At 44.0% G+C, this 23040-nt stretch overlaps 1 long non-coding RNA gene across 1 annotated transcript; it reads right to left on the bottom strand.

Annotated features, from left to right (window-relative positions):
• Nucleotides 1–10614: 10614 nt before the first annotated feature.
• LOC121084007 lies at nucleotides 10615–16869 on the bottom strand. Its single transcript, XR_005826548.1, has 2 exons — nucleotides 16817–16869; nucleotides 10615–12166 (listed from the first exon to the last, which is right to left on the bottom strand). It is a non-coding gene; the product is annotated as an uncharacterized LOC121084007 (long non-coding RNA).
• Nucleotides 16870–23040: the final 6171 nt, after the last annotated feature.

Below are 23040 nucleotides of genomic sequence, written 5' to 3' on the forward strand. Positions count from 1 at the left end.
CACGCTTCTTTCAATGCAGCCCAGGATCTGGCTGGCTTTCTGGGCCGCAAGTGCACATTGCCAGGTCATGTTGAGTTCCTTGTCCACCAACACCTCCAAGTCCTTCTCCTCAGGGCTATTCTCAATCCAATCTCCACCCAGCCTGCATTTCTGCTTGGGATTTCCCTGACACATATGCAAGACCTTGCACTTGGTCTTGTTGAACTTCATGAAGTTCGCATGGGCCTACCTCTCAAGCCTGTCAAGATCCCTCTGGATGACATCCCTTCTCTCCAGTGTGTCAACCGCACCACACAACTTGGTGTCTTCAGCAAACTTGCTGAGGGTGCACTCAATCCCACTGTCCATAATGCTGACAAAGATGTTAATCATCACCCATCCCAGTACCAACCCCTGAGGAACCCCACTGATCATCAGTCTCCACTTGGACATTGAGCTGTTGACTGCAACTCTTTGAGTGTAACCATCTAAAGACAAGGATGTCATGTGGGACAGTGTCAAATCCTTTGCACAAGTCCAGATAGATGACATCAGTTGCTCTTCCCCCATTTGCCAATGCTGTAACCACATCATAGGAGGCACCAAATTTGTCAGGCCCAATTTGCTTTTACTGAAGTCATGTTGGCTGTCACCAATCATCTCTTTATTTTCTATGCATTTCCTTAGCATAGTTTCCAGGAGGATCTACTCCATGATCTTGCTGGGCACTGTGGTGAGACTGCCAGCTGTAGTTTCCTGGGTCTTCCTTATTTCCCTTTTTAAAAATGGGGGTTATGTTTCTCCTTTTCCAGTCAGTCGGAACTTCACCAGACTGCCATGACTTCTCAAATATGATGGACAGTGGCTTAGAAACTTAACCTGCCAGTTACTTCAGGACTTGTGGATGCATCTCCTCAGGCCCCATGGATTTGTGCACCTTCAGATTCGTCTAGATGGTCTCAAACTTGATCATCTCCTGTAGCGATGGTCTTCATTCTCCCAGTCCTCCTGCGACTTGAGCAGTATGGCTGGAGCACTTGCCAGTGAAGACTGAGGCAAAAAATCATTAGGTACCTCAGTCTTCTCCATGACCCCAGTAACCAGGTCTCTTGTTTCCTTGCGGAGAGGGCCCACATTTTCCATAGTCTTTCTTTCATCACCAACATACCTACAAAAGCTTTTCTGGTTGCTGTTGATATCCCTGGCCAGATTTAATTTGCAGGGCTTTATCCTATTGTACTCTAACAAGCAGATTGCTGAAGAAGATCATATTGATCTGAACGGTCTGTGAAATTTTCAGGGAAGCTTAAGAAGGCCAGCTAATTGCATTCTGATTATCTTTGTCTCATTTAGAGAAACGTTGTACAGCTTACTTCTCCAAATGCCGTATTTGGGCAAAGCTTGGATAGCTGTCCTTTGCTGAAAACTATCACGTTACTCCTTGAGAAACTGTGGTAGTATATAGCAAACATATCAAGACACAGGCCTTAGGAAAAAAGATGAGGGCTTGCATTCTTGCATGGTGAAAGTTATTTTCTTGGAGAAGCGAAGATAAAGCCCAAAATACTGGAAATCTAACAGAGCCAAGAAGTAAGTCTTCTCAGAAAATGTTCCAGCTGATTTTTCAAATCTCTGAGTTCAAATCAAATCAAACAGAGTTCAAACAGATCAAATAATGCCACATATATTCTCCTAATCTGTGTGCTCTTATGAAATGGAACAAGAACCCCAAATCAGTTTAGCCTTTATCTAAATCAAAGGCAGACTGATCAACAAAATACAGAAGGTCTTGACTAGCTGAAGCGGTCGTAATGTGCTTGATGGGCTTCAGACACTTTGTGCCTAAACCACAAGTTCAGTCTGGTTCAGTTTAATAATGTATGGAAATTTTCACTGCTGAAGTATTCATTAGTTAATACTAGCTGATACAGAGCAAAGATGGGCTTGACCTGCATGTTTTTGCTTTATACACTACAGATTTCTGCCCAGTGCTGCTTTTCTTGAGAAGAGATAGACTATTTTTATTTAACCAAAGGGAAACAAATCCATTGAATCTGACTTGGAGGGTCTGGTGTAAATATTTCCAGGAGTGTTTTCACTCAGACAGTGTGCCAACACATCCGTCTTGTTCAGAAGGGTTATCTTACTGCTATGACAAGACAATCACCTTAAAAACTGTCAGGTAGCAGCAATCCAGAAAACCAATACTCTGGGTTAGTTTGCTAGGTAGCTTTATGAATCTGAGATTGAAATTAGCAGATTTTACTATGGGCAAGGTCTAGAGTGCTAACGGTACACTCTGCAACATCCATCTGCTCAGAAATCTTCAGTCACCTCTGGTGACAGACAAATACTTACCTCTTCAAACCAAGAGAATTGTCACCATGGTCAGAGATTGCCATTAAATTCCTTGAGTCACATCTCATGAAGATAACCCCGTATTTAGTGTGTCATTTCAAAGCCAAAGCAATTGGTTTAACATGCATGCTGTGTTACTAGCTGAAGTATGTAGGTACCCCAAATGCCAAGTAAGCTTGTATTTAAGATAGAATAGATTACCTTGACCTCCCTGCCCAAGCCTGGAGATAAGGTCAAGCTGGTCCCATCACAGTCTTGTAAAGGTATAGACTCTCTGAGTGATAAGAAAGCAGTCACATGTACAAAAATAAGACTAATATTTCAATACAGGAATAATCTTCTATTCCCTTTCCTTTGTCTTCAGACAGTGTCTGTGTGATTGACAACGGTGCATCTCATTCTACCATGCTGGACTGCAGCATTTTTGAGCAAAATAGGTAAATATGCAAGGTGTCAAACTTCAACATTGTGAGGGCTACACAGTCCAGTTCCTGCAAGGTCGTCAGAATAGGGGATGAGCAGGAAGAATTAAAGAGGTATCCAAAGTACAGAGGCACCCAGCACAGACCCAGTGCAACCAAGAACAGATCATGGCTCCATGGGCTGAGATCAGTTTTTATGAGGTTCAACAAGGCTCAGCACTGGGTCCTACACTTGGGTCACAACAAGCCTATGCAATGCCACAGGCTTGGGGCAGAGCGGCTGGAAGCTGCCTGGTGGAAAAGGGCCTGGGGGTGTCGGTCGACAGCCGGCTGGACATGAGCCAGCAGTGTGCCCAGGTGGCCAAGGCGGCCAATGGCATCCTGGCTTGTATCAGGAACAGTGTGGCCAGCAGGACCAGGGAAGAGATTGTCCCCATGTGCTTGGCACTGGTGAGGCCGCGCCTCGAACCCTGTGTTCAGTGTTGGGCCCCTCACTGCAAGACAGACACTGAGGTGCTGGAGCGTGTCCAGAGACGGGCAGCGGAGCTGGTGAAGGGTCTGGAGCACAAGTCTGGTGAGGAGCGGCTGAGGGAACTGGGGGTGTTCAGCCTGGAGAGGAGGAGGCTCAGGAGAGACTTTATAGCCCTCTACAGCTGCCTGAAAGGGGGGTGTAGGCAGGTGGGGGTCGGTCTCTTCTCTCAAGTAACAAGTGATAGGATGAAAGGAAATGGCCTCAAGTTGCACCAGGGGAGGTTTAGACTGGATATTAGGAAAAACTTCTTCACCGAAAGGGTTGTCAAGCATTGGAACAGGCTGCCCAGGGAAGTGGTTGAGTCACCATCCCTGAAGGTATTTAAAAGATGTGTAGATGTGGTGTTTAGGGACATGGTTTAGTGGTAGACTTGGCAGTTAACAGTTGGACTTGATGATCTTAAAGGTCTTTTCCAACCTAAACAATTCTATGGTTCTATGATTCTATGATTTATGTTTTCTGCCAGCAGCTACATTAGGGATGGATTTGCTGATTTTAAAAGACCCCAAGCAGCACTGTTTCCTGTCTCATCCAATATTTTAGTCCCATATTTGATTACCTTCACTATGGAGAGAATATAGAAAGTATGCTAAAGGGATATTACAGATTTAAGAAACCACAGTTAATAAAGTTTTCCCTTTCTATACTGGATCTTATTTTAAAATTCATTTGTCATTCATTTTGTTTCTCTCTGCGTTTCTGTAGGTTTAAACAACAGAACAATCAGTTTAACCACTGACTCAGAATAATTTAGGTTGGATTGCTGAAAGCCATCTAGCCCAACATGCTCACAACAGGTCCAGCTGGATCAGGTTGCTCAGTGCAGTCAGGCTTTGAACACCTCCAAGACCAGAGATGCCACAACCTCTCAGGGCAACTTGCACCAGTATTTAACCACCCTTCTGTGAAAAATCTCCCTTGATGGGTCTTATGTTCACTGACCAAAGCTTGAGTTTTGAGGTTTGATTTTTTATTTCTTTTTTTCTTTTTTTCCTTTTTTTTTCCCCCCCCAAATTGGAACATTTTAACCACAGCATTTGGGGGAACATCTAGTGTTCTGTAGTCTTTTGGTTCACTTACAGGTAACAAAATGACAATGACTATACAGCAAGACTTCAGAAGCTACTCATCCTCAAAGTTATGCTAGAAATTAATAATAATGCTTTAGATAATTCCTCAGGTAATGAATTTACATCTCCATGGCATGAGATAAGTGTTAATTTTAGCAAATTGTTCATATCCCTTTTTGTTACAGCTAATAAAATTCCAATCCCACAATCCAGCATTTCAGACAGGCACAGATAAATACAAATAAAAGTATTTGCCAGTCTTTTTTGCATTTTGGTATCAGCACTCATAAATTTATCATATGTATCTAGATCTTAACTTTTACCATGGCTCTTAACAGGCTAAAAAAATACCTTATCTTTTTTAACAACCCTTGGGATCAGATCTTTTTTTGTTCTTGGTATATTCTTTAGTGTTTTATTGTTCCTCTGTTTAGCTAAGGAATTTTTTTACTGTTGTTTTTCTACATAACCCTTTTTCGTTGATGGAATCATGGGACTTGGAAAAACTAGCACGATATTCTTGAAAAATTCCTGATTTTTTCTTAGCGCCTTCCCACTTAAAATGCATATGCTCAGTCATTTATGCCAGCAAATGCTTTAAGCTTTGGATAATTGTCCTTATTAAAGCTCCAAGTGTGCAGATTTTTGGTCAATGCCCTATTTCATTAGTATAAAGGAAATTTAAATTGACTGTGATCTCTGGTACCTCAGCAACTGTGCTTTTTGGGGTCTGTAACACTTTCTCATTCAGCAGACTTGAGACCAATATAAAGTGACCTTGTACTGGATACAGGACTACCTGTCTTGAGGGGACAACATCATTATTTATAGAAACACTAAGGAAATTTGTTATTGGCCACAGGAGATCAGCAGCAAATGGCCCTCTGGTTGAAGTAATCCATGATAAGTTTCTTGATTGCCTTTTGACATGTCTCATACAAATTATTAACAGATGCTTAAGGAACAGCTCCTTTTATCTCCCTAGAAATTGTTGCTGGGCTATAGAAGACCTTTACCTGTAACCTGTCTTTTGCTTCAAATAACTATATGAAAACTGGGCTTTCAGATTTAAGCGACCTTAAAAACATACCTGCAAGTTATGAAGAACTGGAGTACAGAGAGGTGCATTAGTAGAGACCCCTGGACACAGCATAGCACCTACCTCTTTAACAGGCTGGTGTCCATGATGGAACTTACCTCAGTAGCCTGGACACTGTGTAGGAGACAGTGTCAACACTTGTGAACTTTCTAGTTTGGACCTGGACAAATGGCTAAATTACATCTGGGCACTCCCCTTCTCCCCCCAGCACACATGCAGCCAGCTCAAGTGTCTCTGCACCCACCACCACAAAACTTTCCTCATACTACAAGCTCCAGCGCTAATGTGGAAGAGTGAGCTCAAATATCTCCACATCTGCCAGTGTGGTCAAGACCAAGATCTTCCCCCAGCCTTCTGTTTTTCTCCTTCCATCCTTCATCTGAAGTCTTGGCTTTCTAGAGCAGAGGCAGGGCACGGCCAAAGCCTGAATCAGGAGGGAGAAAAGCTGACAGCACTGGCTGTCTCGTCTTCACTCTTCTTTTTACCGTCCAGGATAGGCACTGTTTTAAATTACACAAAAATAGCCTGTAAAGCTCTCATCAATCTCACTTGTTCAAATGCAGCTTTTCAATATTAATCATTTACAGTGACATGAGTAAACAATGCCACATGTGGCCGCAGCGATGGTGCTCTTCCGTTACTCATTCATCCCGAGGTGCACAGGTTTTGCATTGAGTCTCACTCCCTCATTTCTCTCTTTAAAAAATTATGTTAAAAAGGAAACCACACAATCACCTTTCCATTTAAAAGTCAAAGACAGGAATATTCAGGGAACAGTGGATCGCAGACTGCCCCTGCCAAGGAAAGGAAAGTGATGCATTTCAGCCTCCCTGCACCCATCCTTGCTTTTTCTTTCTGCTGACAAAGATACCTGAACTACCTCTAGACAGGCCTGCTCAAATCTGGGAATAGGCAGCTTCATTAGCACAGTGTGCCCCAAAATCTAACTTAACCTGCCTGTGAGCAGTCATACAAATTTACTTCTTGCTAGCCTCCTAATCAGCTTGTTGTCTGCATCCGAAGCCTATTTTTTATTTCATCCAGTGTTACTTTTCAGGGTAAGAGAGAGAAGTATCCAGTAGTTCAAGAAAACCTACTTCCCACCTTACACTTAGTGAGTTTTGCTAAAAAGTCCTGGGCAGGTTTTAACTCTCTGTTCATGGCATTGTGCTGTGCCATTTAGATACACTTTATACTATTTTCTTATTTTCAAAATTTATTTCAGAGTAGAAAGAACTTCAAAAGTGGGAGGGTGAATTTCAAACCCACAAGCGTTCAGATCCTGGGGTGTAGTTTGGACTCCATCCCCACAAAAACCAGCATAAAAACACTCCCCATTGCTGCCAGCTCTCCTGATTTATCCAACATTTCACAGATGTAAAGCTGGTATTCGAGTCCCAGCTTGGAACGGAGAGACTGAACACAAACCTCAACTTTCATTCCTGCAGGAGAAGTTTCCATCCCTCCTGTTTGCAGAGGAAAACTTGAAAACATGACCTGACTGCGCTTGAGTGGGCTGCTGGGAAGAGGGAGTGAGCTGACTCATTATTTTTGCTACCTGGGGATCGCAGTGCTGGGACACTGGCCAGGTGGGAGCAGAATTTGAGACTTTGGAGCCTCATTCATTATTACAACTGTCTTGTTGCTCTGGAAGATGCCACTCTTCACTGGAATGGATGCCAAAGCAAAATGTTTTGGTTTTGAGGAAAGGTGTCAGTCAGTTGTCCTCCTTCCTCTTACAAACTTCCCTTGGAGAAGGCTGTGTTCAGTGCAACACATAGAGAAGATCCCTGGTGCCTCGTTCCTCCTCGTAAATGGCATTAAGCAATATTGCATCAACATTTTTGTCCATGTGTCAGCCCCTTCAGAGGGATGCCTGGCTCCTTCTGCCCAGCCCATTCAGCAGGATCTCCCCCCTAAGGCATGGATGTTGGCTGTGGTAGCCTCGATGCCACCATTGCTCACAAACTTCCTCCATTAATGGCCCCGAGCAAAATAACCCAAGTGAGAGTATCGATCTGTGTTCGCTGCCTTTACACAGAGTTCAGCCTCCTGACAAAACTAATATTAAAAAAAAGAAAAAAAGAAAAAAGACTGCCCCTGTTTTAAAATAACCTCTTAATTAAGGGCATAAAAGCATTAAAAATGTGATACTAACACTAAATGCATAAGATAGGTGTGGTCGTATGTCCACTGAAGCATACTGGAATAGCAACAGACCCACTCTACCTTCATGACTGGCTATGAAAAAGAAGAGGGACAGGAGTGTCAGTTTTATTTCAGATTATGAAGGAAAGGGTAAAAAAAATGTTGCCAACACATTTTTTCTACTGGGATTTCCAGTAGAATTCATTGCTATCTCAACTCCACTCCTGATGAAGCTGATAAGAATTTCATTGCTGTCTTAATACATGCAGAATTAGGCCAGTGGAGAACACCTCTAGAAGTCCCAGCCATCAAGCATATTTTGACTGTTTACATGCTAAAAACAGCAGTAACATAATCTCAGATCAAGAAAAATCCTGGCTAGCTGGAAAAAAAAATAAACCTACTATTCCATGATTACAAGAGAAAGATGTTGGCAGAAGCGGGTGAGCAGCCAGAAGCAATGCAAGAGGGCTGGCTGAGAGCAGATCATTTTGCTAGAGTTTCAGCTGAACAAAGCATGCAAGTCTACACTACTCCTTCAAAGCACTCAGTACCCTGAGTACTGGCTATGTGCTGGGTGCTGGGTGCTGAGCTACTTGCTGAGGGATTGGGGCGGGTTTTGACAAGCAGGGGTGCTGTACATGTCCAGGATCTGGATTTGTATTCACAAATTCCATACAGCTAAAGAGCTATCTGGAAATCTGCTTAGGATGAGAAACAGAACAAAGTGAGGGAGGGCAGGAAGGAGAGAAGTAATTTGTGTGTGTGTGTGTGTGTGTGTTGGGTTTTTTTTACAAGATTGCATTATTTTTTTGGCATTTGATTTCTCGCTGTTGTCCTGACTTTTGGGTGTGGTGGGCTCTGAGCTTTGCCCTGTGTGCCTTTAGGAACAATATTCTCTGGGCAAAATTGCTTTTTCCATTTCATTGCGGCATTGTGGTTATGTATTTATTTCATAAAGAGAGTGGGTTATTTGGCAATTTAGGTTCATATTGTGGGTGTGGTCCCTGTAGATAGTTTTCTTCTGTATTAAATCTTTGCAAACTGTTATTTCTCTGGTAGAACACCAGTGAGCAGTATGCCATTCTCCTAGGCAGGATTTTATTTTACCTCCCATTTTGTCACCAAATCACCTATTTCATCTGAGTCACCAGCTACACTTTGTTGGGACAGTCCTTGGTCCTCCTCAGGACTAGTGGCTCAACTACCACCGTAACCCACCAGAAGCAGCAGCACGGAGCCTTGCACAGGCTGGTTTCCCCATCCATTGGCACCCTCCTAGACTGCTTCCAGAACTCAGTACTCTGTCCAAAACTAGCCAAGGTTATCTCTCTCTGCAGAGCACTTGACTGTGGACCATAAACCTACCTACGCCGAAGTGTCTCTTGTAGCTCTGGGGTAAGAAAACAGGGAAGAGGAAGGACACAGAAGGTGGCAATGGAAAGCTGTCTGTAGCAGGTGCCACACACAAAGTATCCTTTTTATACCTCATGGTCACACAGGGAGCAAAGAAACGTTACTTCTGGTCAATCGCAGAAGCAAGCACGAGGAGGGGAGTATCCAGACCTCCTGTGGCAGGTGTTTACGTTGGGAAAGATTCTCCCTGTTTATACAGCAGATTCTCTCACTTTCCAGAATGCAAATAAGCACTGGAGCATGTTTTCCCTCAGCTGACCGTGGATATGAAGCTAAGAATAGCCTCTGAATTTTGGTACTTCAGGTATGTGCCCGATAGGTAGCGATGTGAATGTATCTTTAGATCAAGCACTGCTGAATGATTTCAGGGTATGAATGCCTTTGCTACCCCAAAACACACCTCCTGCAAGAAGGTGCTAGGCAAGTGCCCCAAGGTTTACACTGGCATCCTGCCTGTTGAACGTGTCCTGGTCATACCCTGCGAAATGCAACTTATAGCCAGTGGATCAGGTCACACCTTGGTGAACCAACTCCTTACACCAACACATCTGGCAAATCTACCAAACCAACCTGTTTCCCATTAGATCAGGTGGGGGTAGGGGGTGTCTCTGGCCGTACCCCGGGCAGCCATCCCACCTGGCAGCAGAGGCTGTGCCTCCAGCACCAGGAACACGACCTGAGGCAAAGCTTTTCCTTCAGCTACAACAGGAACAGCAACTGTTGCAAAGCCATTACTACAGAGAGGCAGTAAAATCACACATATCACATCATGGTATTACAGGAACAAATTAAGTCTAGGCTGAGGCCCTTTTAAAAAAAAAACTACGGCCCGTTAGGTTTAATTTAGAATCTCTTTCCTTGCAACTACAGAGCAGATTGACAAAACAGACTTTTTAAATCACCTATGAAACTTCACTCAATGACAGGATACCAAAAAGACTCTTTTGTGTTAAAGTGTTAATTATTAAAACATGACCGAACGGTTAGTTCAATTTACAGCATTGCCATTAGACAGAAGGCTGGAAACAATGCACACATTAAACGGCTATATTATATGTTCTGTTACTTCAAGAGTCTCTGAAGTGAGAAAAGACAAGTTGCGGAGCCAAGAAATTCTCCACTGGAATGGTGTTAGCTCTGCTTTTCTCTTGGTACAATCTCATTTATCTGAAATGCTACGGGAAGCAAAAATTATTTGGCCAACAAGAGATTCAAATAATCGAAAGAAATCCTGGAGAAGCAATTCAGCCAGACATTTGAACAGAAGGGACCCTTCAGATGAAAATATCAATTGCACAGATAAGTGGCAGTTCATTATGTTTCATCGTTAATTTGTGGCTGGATTACTTGCTCTTGCGGTTTCCCATTCAATGATCATTTGGATGATTTATAAAAGATACAGCAAATTACAGCAGGTTTCCAAAACATTCAAGAAAAGACTGACATGAAATTAGTTGTAACTTCCAAGATTTCTCCTCAAAAGTGTCTGTTCATCTGCCCTGCCCACAAGACAACGAAGAGCATCAGGCTGAAAAAGCCACTTTGCTGAATTAGGGTGTCCGCTGTGCAGTGAGTCAGAGAAGCAAGATATGAAGGCTGCAGTTCAGTGATTTATTTCAAAACACCTGAACACCAAACTGAGATTTGCGTTCACTCTGTGACAGCATAAATCCAGCAAATGGAGACAATCTGAGGGGTATTTCTGTATTGGATTGAGCTAAATACATACAGTACTTTTTCCCTCAAAAAAATAGCAAGCCGTACACCAAATGGCGAAACAAGTTTAGTAACAGTTTGCATAATTAGCTATTATTCATAACGCTAGAAAAATGAAACACACCAGACCCTCCGAAAGCTCAAATCAGCTCTGTTGAACTCTGATATTTATCTCATTTACCCTGAGCTGGGGTTCTGTCCTGGGATGCACATGTATTTTGCAATTTATTTATTTTTTTTCCCCCAGATCTATTTTTTTTGCTCAGATCTATTATGTACAGTAACAACACAGACTCTGAAGCTCGCCTCAGAGCTGTTTAGGTCAGTAGAGCAAACTGGTGTGAAGCAAGAGCAGAACCGGATCCCGTGACTTGCCATGCTTTTTTTTTTCTTCGGTCCCATTCTTTATTTAATTTACAACCTCCATTTCTGTTCATCTTCCTCTGTTCCCAAGTCCTTAGTAATAACCCTATTTCCTTAGCTCTTTCGCCATAAATAATTCTCCTGAAATAACATGAGGAGAGCCTGCTCTGCTAGCTCAGTCCGCCTCAGAGAAGGCCAGGAGATCAATTACTCTCATTGAAATGCCACGGGAAAAGGAGAATGTCCGAACAGGATTTCACACAACAGTTTATAACAACAGGGTGGGAGAAGGAAAAGCAATGAACAACTTTGTTGTGTGCTCCCACATAGAGAAAACAGAAAAAAAGACCCAGACATCGCTGGAAATCACTCTCCTCAGTGCTTATTCCTAATTGATTTTCTTGACATCTAAGTGTTATAATCTCAGTGATAGCTACCGTAGCAATATATAGACACGCACACTTTTCTACTTTACAATTCCATAACTGTTTCTTTTAAGTTAGAGTACAATAAAATCAGTCAACTGTGCCACTAATTAACTGCTGCATTGTACTGTGAGAAAATATAGGGAAAGGACTTAAAGGACTTCAAATTAATTCTAGTTCAGTGGAAGAGACCTCTAACAAAACTGTTTATTAAATGTGGTAATTGCTTTTACTAAACATATTTTACACTGCTTTTGCATAAAGTGATTATTTAATTAGCAATAAAAATGACCCCATTCTAATTTTTGTAGCTAATATTCATACAGCATTTCTACTGCTTGTGCAAGTCTGTAAGTGCAAATAGCATTATTTCTACTTAGTGTATGGTTGAATTAGGACCAGCAAAGAGTACAGTAGCAGTATTTTGATTTAAAAATACACCTCAGGGAATGGGGAAGCTAATAGCATTTATTTATCCATAGCAGTATTTAAATGAACCTTCCTTTTAATTCCTCTCTTCAGAATAACCTTGAACTCCAATGATTAGAGCAGCAGTAAGTGGCCTGCGAGAAGAAGGCATGTTTGAACGTGTCCTCAAGGATGATGACAGTTTCGTAATTTCTCCGCAGGTTCCCCACCTAAAGTCAGTTTTAAAAATAAAGTTAGTTAAATACATTTCAATCACTGCACTTCTCCCGAATCTCTCATGCAGCTTTAGGGCTCTTTTCTTGCCTTCTCCATTTTAAAGAGGCTTTTCCTTCCTCCAGGTACAGGGAGACCTGCACAAATAATAATGCTCTGTATCTGGATGCAGTGAATAACAATAACCAGAGATGTGAAAGGCTCAGTTTGGACACACCAGCAAACAAGCAAACATTAAAAACCTGAAAGAAAAATTTTCCCTGCTGTCTTTCGAGTATGTTTCTTGGGACATTAACATTCATTTAAAGAAAAAAAAATAATCAAACAACCGTTATTTTTAAACTGGATAGTCTTCCTTTAAAGGCCCCCAAATGTCAGCACAGGGACAAATTTTCCACTGATGTAAATCAGCGTAACTCGACCACAGAGCTGTACCTATTTACATTAACTGAAGGTCTGTCATGTAACCTTCTAGTCTACGAAGATCTGCTAGTTCTTAAACAATGACCAAGATATTATACTGATTTAGAAACATCATTTATTTCTCAAGAACTCATTGCCCTCTTATTTTTTCATGCTGGTTAGTGCCAGTTCCATTAATTTACTTTTGCGTATGCAGCCACCACCCAAAATTACAGGCCAGGCCAAGAACATGGTGGCAAACAGCAATATTTTGTAACAAGGAAGCTCGATCTGGCTCAAATGTAAAGGTTTTTTACCACCTGCAATGAAATCTCCTGGGTCCCTGAGAAAACACTGATCATTAAAGGAATAACTATGTCTTCTAGCACGCTGGATCTTGAGCAAGCAGAGAAAGCCCAAGGGGAAAGCAAGGAGGTCAAGAAAAAATTATTCTGGAGGAAAGACTGAAGGCCTGGTACTGTTTAGTCTGAAGAAGACAAGACTGGTGGGAATAGTACAGCACAAAGAAACCATGCCGCCATGCCACGCTGCATACAGCAGCAAGAGCACAGAGGGAATATACTTTATCCAGTAGGAAAAACTTTCCAGCCACAGGGACAGGTATGGACTGGAGACATCTGCCCACCACCCAGAGGAAGGCCAGTGGTGGATGGTCCAAACACAGGACAGACAGGCATCACCCAGGAGCGACAGCAGCGGTGCCATGGGCCAGGTCAGCCCGGTGCTTTGTGACTGCATGGAAAGGCACATGTTCAGCGGACGGGGAGCGAGAGCGCGCTCAGCTCTGAGTCAGAGAAACACATCTTTTAGAGGATTAAGAGATGATGTAGGAAGTTGAGACTGCAAGTTGCCGACAATGAATACCAGACGGCCGATGCGGAGCTGCCAGCTCATCAAGGACCTGACTCAGCAAACAGCTCTGCTTTCTGCGACCGCCGCGCCAAGGGTTTTCTGCTCCCACACTACATCGCATGCCTCAAAAGCCAGAACAATCTTTTTTCCTTTTTTCTTTTAAGCTGGGGGAGATCCTAAGTCAGTGTCTCCTAAATTGGGAAGGCAGAAGATAAGCAGCAAGGGAGCAGGAGAAGGGAAGTATGTGACTCCAGGACTCCCCAAGCTTCATGCCCAGCTACAGACACACAACACTTACGCAGGAGTCTGGGACCTGTAAAAGCAGCTGCTTGCCTGCCTTCCCCCCACTCCCAGCTACTGTGGAAACCTTCCTGCGGCAGCCTCAAGCAGGGGTGAGGTTTGGGCAACAGTGCCTGTGCTCCTCTCCTGCCCCACTCACCCAGTGCCGGGCAGAACATCCCTCCCTGCAGCTGAAGCAGGCAGCAGCGAGCAGGCTCTCACCACCTGCCTTCATGGGGAGAGGGAAAGCCACCCAGGGCAGAGACAGAGGGGGGAAGAGAAACAGGGAAAGTGCTTTACTGGATGGTATATTGTAATAGATGGGAAGAAACAGGGGCTGGGTGAGCAGGAAAACACACTGAGTGCACCATGAAAAGACAGAAAAGGGATGAACTGATGGTGGCAGTTTGCGTCTCTTGTGAATGGCAGATGATGCCCAGTTTGCCTCCTTGTTTCCTGCCAGCAATGCCCAGGCTCTCAGACAACCTTTTGTTTGCACTTTCCACCAGTGCATGAGCACATTCCACACACCGGCACTGCCCAACAATCAGTAAGAAGCCCAGGGCATGGTTTTGCATTGCTGCCTCCATTGTGGAAACAGTTGGTGAAAGAGGATTTTCCACACTGCATGCAAATTCTGATACTAAATAGAAAGTTTCTCCTCTGAACTAGAGAGGCAAGACTGCCACAGGTTATCCTTCAAAAGGAAATAAATTAAAAAGATGTGGAGCTGATTTATTCCAGAACAATTAATTGAGTTTTTTTCCCAGATTTTTGGACCACAGGGTCCAAGGTGCCCAGCAGAGCTGCCACAGCACCCAAGGTGTCAGCAAATCCAGCAGGCTGCTGTGAGCTCCCAGGGAATGGGTCTGAGCCCCGACAGAAACCTGCCTGTAAATGCAGGGATGCCTGCAGGTTTTCTCAAGACTCCGTTTGCAGGAAAAAGCTTGTTCCCCCACTCCAAATGTTTAATCTGAAAGTTTATTGGTGCATTATTCCCACTCTCACCTGCCCTATTTGGCCTCCTTTGATTATTTATTTGATTTTAAATTGTTCATTATGAACTTTAATGTACTGCAGATAACCTTTCAGTAAGTGTACTATTAAAGATGAACTATTAATGTCTTCCTCTTAAGAAGCAATAATAGGGTTAAGTATTTGCATGGCTCATTTATTAGAAAAATGTGTGCAAGTAACTCAAGGACTTTTCAGTGAGTTACTCTTTATGAGCTAGATTCAATCAAGATTTCATCTGGCTTCCATGCTGCAATAATTGTCCAAGGCAGCTCGGCCGCCCAAGCCTTGGTGCCTGCACCGGGCTGATGGCAGCAGAATGCACACAGGGTCTGTGGCCCTGCTCCGCCACCAAACAGCCAAACCCAGCAGGTTTCCCCGGGTGAGAGCTTTATGCCTAGCAGGAAAACACCAAGGTGATGCAGGACAGGGTTACCTAAACCATAGGCTCGAGGAAGAGATCCCCAGGACCCTGGGCGGCCTCTTTGCCACTGTGGTGGGGTGGTACTGCCAAGACATCCTCAAATCAGTCAGATCATGCATCGGGGAGCACCAAAGGCAGATTGAAAGGCCCCAGCTCCTCAAGAACACCAAATCTGTGAGCTGCAGGTGACATGGCTGGGGAAGCTGTCTCACTGAGCGCATCTCTGGATCTTCCACACAGGAAAGACTCCTGCTCAGCAAGCCTTGCCTTTGAGCTAACTGTGAGCACCAGAAAGTGAACTTCTCTGTCCATCTCTCTCCCCAGGTAGATTTTTCTTATTTTTAAACAAGATTTTTCTGATCAGAAATAATAATATATTTTTTCTTCTTCTTTTTTTACAGCCAATATGTATTCTTTCACCATTCTCAAACTGAAATGTTCTCAAATTGGTCTTGAGAAGATGTTTTCAGTTAGAAACTGACTCTTCTTATTTATTTCTTTTATTAGGATTAAGCAGGCCAAAACCAAGATGTTCTATTTTGGATTAAATAAACTATTTCAGGTTGACTACCCCCTCTCACGTACTTGAAGTATGAAAAAGAAATAGGCTTTGTTGAAACAAAGATAAATGTATAAAACACTTTCTGGCCCATTTTTCACACAGCTGCAGTCAAAATTTCTCCTACTTGGATTAACTCTTCCCACTTCTCCTTCATACCACCTACCCTATTCCAAACACTCCAACAGAAGATGTAAAAAACATCTTCAAGTAAATAAGAGCTACCTGCCATCTGCAAAACAAAACACAGAAAAGCAGAAATTAATCTCTTTTTAATCTGAAACAGAAATTGTACACACTGAAGTTGCAGCACATGGCCCCACCCTTAGAACCGCCTGCGTTGGCTCTGCTTGTGATAAACTGAGCCACAAACACAGAGCGAAAGCTGTTGGCAAACCATATACTATAAAGCAAATGCAGCGCGGATGAAATGGGGGGGGGGGGGGGGGGGCATCTCTCTGGCTGGATATATCGGTGTAGCTTTTGCTGAAGGCAGAGATGACACAGCTGGAACAGCAGCAGCTGAGACCCAGTGTCCTTAGGTCTCAAGCTTAGGGGCAAATACTTGGTGTCTATCCTTCAAAAACCTCACTCATTTTAAAATTAGGTAGACTTTAACAGCATTTATTCATAGGCAACTACCGAGACTTTGCATCCAATGGACGAGTGATTTCTAGCTCCTCAACATGTGTTTCACGTGCTGGGGGGAATAAATGAGGTTAAAATGCAATTCTGTTCCTTTACCTGGTATTATAGTAGAGATTGCTGCTTACAGCAGAGACACCTCAAACAAGACAGGTTTCCAGAGCCATCTTCAGTTCTGCTTATACACAGAATATGGACCACTAACTGCACTGGCATGAACAGTTCCAGCAATGAAGTACCTGGCAACTGGGACCCTGTTTGCATCCATTTCTTTTTCTTTACCTCCACCCCCAACCCCAATCCCTCCACCCCCACCACCCCACCACCCCCTTCTTTTTGTTTTCCATTTACTGGAAAAGACATAATCCCAGCAGAAGACTTGTTTCCTGGGTGGTCTGTATAAATGTCCCTTTCTTAGGCTCCAGCACCAGACCGTAATAGACCACTTACTTGACAAGCGGTTGTCCTCTATTGCCTCCAGACATCTCTGAGGTCTTTACCCCTCCTCAGTCTGTTGCTTTTATCAAACCAGCCCTGTCTGAGCCCGTGCCCATTGGCAAACAGCCCATTCTGTGTCCTATCTCCCTTGCTCCTGCACAGAGCACCCAGCCATTGATGGGGAACTGCACATCACAGCTTACAAGCTGGAGGGCTTTTAGCTTTTCTGAGGAGAAGGAACAGATGCCTCATGACTGTTTTCTCCTCCTCTTCTCCTCCAGGACCAGTCTGTGGTAGCTCTGCCCACCAGGTTAATGGGGCCTCCCAGGCACATGGCTCCCACACTGTTGGGGAGCACTTTGCCCTTTCCCAGATGGTCTGTCCCCAACACTGCTCCTTTGTCCATCTCTCTTTGCAGTATCATTCAGACTGGTGCAGCTGAGCCAAAAGCCAACTCAGCAGCATTTCCCATCATATAAAGCCATGATGGGCTTGCATCATGAACACTTTGTACAGTCCTGGTTGTTCTTCCACCCCCACATCTTAAAAAAGATATAGTGGAATCTGGAGGAGGTTCAGAGAAAAGCAGCAAGAAGGGTCAAAGGTACAGAGTGGTTTGCACACAAGGAACAGCTGAATGCCCTAGAATGCTTCAGCCTGGAAAACAGAAGACCAGGGAGTGGAGGAAAGGATTTAATATAGTCAAAAATCAAGTGATCAAGAGTAGCATGGAAAGGGTGAGTAGGAAATGCCCATTCACTGCCTCTTCCAGTGCACACTGTGGAACTTGCAGTCGGTGGTTGGATCAAAACTAGTGAAAGAGATTGGTTTTGCACAGTGGGCACTTAAACCATGGATGCTAAGACCGAACATGGGCTCAAGGGGAGACTGAAGAAGTAAAAATCCACTGAAAGTGGTTCAGCGTACTACAGCTGCTTCTGTCTCAGGAAGCCCCCAAGCTGCCAATTGTTGGATGCTGAGACAGCATTCGGGCAAGCAGCGTGTATGCTTGGACCCTCTCCATAGACACTCAGCCACTGTTGACCACAGCCAAAAATTTGTTACCTGACAGACCTTTAGTACGGCCCAGCATGGTGCTTCCTATATCTGCTACCATACACTCCTCCTGCAGAATCATGCCCGCCCTTGTTTTTCCTAGGACTTCAGCTTTATTTCATTGGTATGACATGCAAACACTGAGGCACCAAAGTCCTTCCTCTCTCCCGCAGAGCATGGCACAGCATCCCCAACACCCAGTACACTCTATTGGGAATCAAGCCAGATTTTTGTCATCCCTTCTACTCTCCTGTCTGCTCTCCGGAGGAGGATGCCTCCCAGCCTCTCCGCCATGTCCTAACACTCTTTTACCCTGGCCCCGTGTGCCCAGAGCTAACTCAAGACTTGGCAGCTACAGAGGAACCCTCCCAGGGAGCGAGGGGAATGTAGGAGGTCAAGGATGGCCGCTGAGAGGAGGGGTTTCTGTATCAGTGCCTCTAAGGACTGGCCAACATGCAGCTGTAACCATTTTCTAGACATTCAGCACTTTTTACCTGTGCTGTTAAAGGCAACTTGGGACAGGGACAGCCTAGTGATGCCTGGGACAATTCTGAAGGCATCATCAGAGCCCTCACAATAGGGTCAGGCATCCAAGTCCTTGATGGCCATCCTTGAGCTCCCCCAGGTCCTCACCTGGGAGGAACAGACCAGCCATAGACAGAGCTGGGCAATCGTGATCTAGCTGGGAAAAAAAGCATTAGTATAAGCTGAATTGACACATTCCCTTTTGGGTCAGCCCAAACCATTACATTTGACCCAGTATGAAATTTTTATTCTAATTTTGGAAAGAAAAGCCTTTTCCCTGTGTCCTGATTCAGTGAAACATCTTGTTTTGAAAATATTCACGGTACAATTGTGTTTAAAAAAAAAATGATTCTCCACTTTTACGTTCAAAGTTTCTTTTTGGATTAACCACATTTGTCACATTTATTAGCTTCCTCCTGCAAAAAAATTTAAAGCAGTCACTCAGCTGACCTCACCATGGGGTCTCAACCTCTCTCTTGCAAGCAGATTGTAACATGGTGCCATAGTGGGTTTTATAACACAAATAATCATGTCCAAAATTAAATAACCTGGTGTTGGGGATAGATCTGATCTCAGAGCGTTGAAGCCTATGTCATTCAAACCAGAGGTAGAGCGGCTGCACAGCTAGTGGGGTACAGGCAGCACCACAGCACTGAATACATGCAGCACCCACTTACGTCTTGACACTGCTCACCTCCAGGTGCCGGTGCTTCTGAGGAGTTAACAGTAATTTTAGCCTTGTGTCCAAAATCAGTTAGGAAACAGGAGCTTAGTGAAGCTAAGCTACCCCCAGCTCCTCCACTCCTTCTCCCTGAGCACTTTGGCTCTGTCATACTCCTGCTCACATTTCTGGAAGACTCTGGTGTTCACCCATGCATATTCACAGCTATGCACTGGTGTCACTAAAATATCTTCTAAAGTCTATTTCATGCAAATTAAATTTGTTTAACTAAGTTAACTTTATTCAGGCCAGTGCTCCGTTCCTGTATTCAGTCTTTTTCAAGTGTGTCCAAAGGCTCTGATGCTCTGTCGAACGTGAGTCATTCAGAAATCCCAAGAAACTTCGGAAAAGGCTGAGTCTACATTTGAAACAAACATGCTTAGTAGTTTGCCAAAGTATCATGCCCAGCATTAGAGAGATGTCATACCTTAGGATCGTACAGGTACCCTGAAGCCCTGAGTCCTACAGGACTTCCATGGGTCCTATAAAAAGCTCATTTCCCATTCCCATGGAAAGAGCCCGTTGCAGCCCCTGTAGCAGAAACCTTGTCTATAGCCATAACACTTTGATCCTCCCCAGAGATCCAGCTTTAATATTTCTTGTTTTTACAAAACTGTTTGCCACAGTAGCTCACTCTGCCAGTGCATCTCATCATGGTCAGTTCATTCATTGTTTCTGCTGGTCTCATTAATCTCCCCCTCCCCTTCCACAGATAAACCACCTTTTAATGGTTGTGTTAAGTAACAAACAGCATGCCAAGGAGTATCTTGTATACTTCAGAAGGTTAATGTCCTACCAGATTTATCTGGGCATTTAAATCCCGTTTTGAAAAAGTTCTTTCAGTTACTGATCTACTGAATGTAAATTTCATAATAATTTATTTCAGAAGGGGGAAAGGAATGAAAAGTTAGAATTATTACCTAGTTTTTCAGTGTTTGTCTGACAGGTTAACATTTTGATTTCAAGTCCTTATAATAGGACTTTCCTCAGGTGCAACCCTGCATGTCATCAAAGTATTTGCTCCCTAAACCTTGCTCACAATTTCCTGGTCCCAGACACAACCAGCCCAAGTGGAGACCTCAGCTCACACTTGGCAGGGGCCATGCCAAATCCACCTCCCATCCTATCTGCTGCTTGTGTCAGCCCAGCAAAGAGGCGATGGCTTCCCCTCCAGGCTGGGTGTCAGATGCTGTCCGTGCCTGCATTCCCGCACCACCGGGGGCTGCAGGCTCTCAGCCCACGCTGCACGGGCAGCAGGCAGCATGAAGTGCCTGGGCCTCACCAGTCCCTTGCTGTGTCTACCTGGCATGCCCGGATGCTACAGAAACCCCATTTTCCAGTTCTGTTTATTTTTTAAAGCTGAGCCTTTGACCTTCTAGGTAGTCATAATTTTCCAGCCATCAAACAGGCATAAGGACTGTGGTATGTGCCTGCCACAGCCCCAAACCACAACTGAGAGCTCTGAATACCCTCTCTCATTAGCCCCAACAGGACGTCAAAGGCAGGCTCAAACGCTAAGCCCTCACTGTCTCAGCTAAACTTATGTATTTTGCTGTTAATTATTTTTCAAACAGGATGGGACGGTGTGGCAGAAGCCAGATGTGGAGATCGGGTGAATCTGCCTGCATTTTTCCCTTAAAACAAGCCCACCTAAAATACAGAAAGGCTTTTCACCTTGAAACCTGGGATTTATTAGGAGATCCTGTCATAGATAGGATGGGGAAATCCACAGCCAGAAGGCAGAATTGTTGAAGGACTGTTCCAGAACACAAGCTATGATTAAAAACATACATTTCTCACAAACACCTCCCTTTTTATCAATTAATCTTTTTGGGGGGTTATTTATTCTTAAGTGCACCAGAATGCAAGTTCTCTACTTAGGAAGCACAGCGAAGAAAACACTGAAAATGTCAGCATAGGAAAATTTTATTTTAAAATGCCATTACCAAAGTTAAACTAAAAATTTCTTTTGATCCATATTCAGCAATGTCTATCCATCCTCCACCATCCTCACTGCCGTCTACTCATGCCTCCCTCAGATAAGCATATCCCAATGCTGACTTGTTTTCAGCCATGGTCAGTTTGCTTTTTTGAGGGGCTGTTTATGTTTCCTTTAAAGAATATTTCTCTAAGTGTTGCAAGGCTATACAGTCTGTTGGCATTTTAGCACAGTCTTCACAAGCTCTGATCTCTTGTACACTTTCATTGAACAGCTGTTTTGTTCAGCATGCAGAGATTTAAAATCCACCTATCACACACTAACTAGTCAAACAGGACTAAGTAAGTGTATGATATCTTGGAAACACAGTCTGATGAGAATTCTTGATGTAGAGATGACTGTGCCATCTTCCTGTAAGACAGAAAAAAATTAAGGAATTGAACTTTTCTTAATCAAGCTTTTCTTTGTGGCACTGCAGCATGAAATGGTGTCAGTTTTTGCCATGCTCTGGCTGGCTGCCCGCTCCCCATGCTGTGCGCATCAGAGCCTCCAGCAGGTCACTGCTGTGGCTACCCTAGCAAAGCACCTGCAATGTGCCACCGGTCCCTGAAATGAGACAGAAACCAGGTGGGTTTGTGCTTTTTTAATAATAGATATTCAATGGACAGTTGCCTCTCCTGCAAAACACACTAATAATCATGACCAGCCTTTATGCCTGCGGCCCCTGCCACTTTCAAACAGGAATCTCACACACCTACTGCAGACCAGAGCAGTCACAGCAGAACAGGGTCTGATCTCATTACCCTGCTGTGCATCTAGCATAATTCAGTCACTCACGGCAGGTACTTTGGACTTGCACCAGTGCCACTGTGATCAAACTCTGCCTCTCTGCCTGTTTTAAGAACAATATTTAGGAAAAGATGCCAAAAATATCTTTTCACAGGTACAGGCACTGGCTAAGAGCATGTCCTTGTTTATTAGAAACATCTAACCATCTGGTCATTCTTATTTCAAATATTACCATCACCTCTGCAAAATTCACAGGGTCCTGCAGCATCGGGTGCTCCAGGGAGCACAGGGGAAGCAAGCACCACGATGATCAGTGTCACTGCAGGCAGAATATTTTGGGTCACTGCTCGGCCTGGATGTTGCCTGAGCCTGCACACAAGGATCCTGGCAAGGCTGGAGAGAAAGGCAGAGCCCTCATAACCTGTAGCTGTCCAGTTTCATGCAGGAAATTCCCTCTTTTATCTGAACCAATGCTCCACGTAAGCTGGTTGCTCTGTCTGCAACAGTGGGCTTAGGGCTTTGACTACCTGGGGAGAAAAGTGACAGTTTCTTCAAAGCCTTAGAAGTACAGATGGGGTATAGAGTATAGGTAGCTTGACTTGATTTGGTTTTACGCTTGTTTCTGAGCTAGAATTAAAACTTCCTCAGCTGATGGGTGGCAGAGACTCAGATCTGCCACTGCAGCATACTGTGGGCATCAGCTTTGTCCACCATGACCTTGCAAATCGCAGCGAATCACCCTTCCCTTGCACCCCTTGCATCCCCTGCTCCTGAGCTCCAGAGACTGACAACAGACTTCCTAGCATGCTCACTGCCCAAAGATGCAACTGAGTGAGATCAGATGGAAGTCAGAGGAAGGAAAATAAATGCCAATATGTTTGCATTCTCATACTGTCTGGAGAGCTAATTAGTCTTGGTTCTGGTAAACACACTTGGGGGAGATGACACCAATCAGCCAAATTAACTTGCCATTTCCCTGGACACCTTCAGTGCATTAAAGAAAAAAATATGCAATTTTGACACTGACACAACTCTGTACACCCTCTCTACACACCACTGTTATTGGCTTTTTATGGAGAAATTCAAAAGCATCTCTGTTTTTCTGAAGTCCACATTCCTGTAAAAGTGATGGTCCTGCATCGCCAGGGCGCTTTTCCCTGTGGGATACCAGAAGTCAACATCATCTGGAATTAGCCTGGGCAATTT

This window comes from Falco naumanni, chromosome 2 (assembly GCF_017639655.2).
Source record: "Falco naumanni isolate bFalNau1 chromosome 2, bFalNau1.pat, whole genome shotgun sequence".
NCBI classification, from domain to species: Eukaryota; Metazoa; Chordata; class Aves; order Falconiformes; family Falconidae; genus Falco; species Falco naumanni.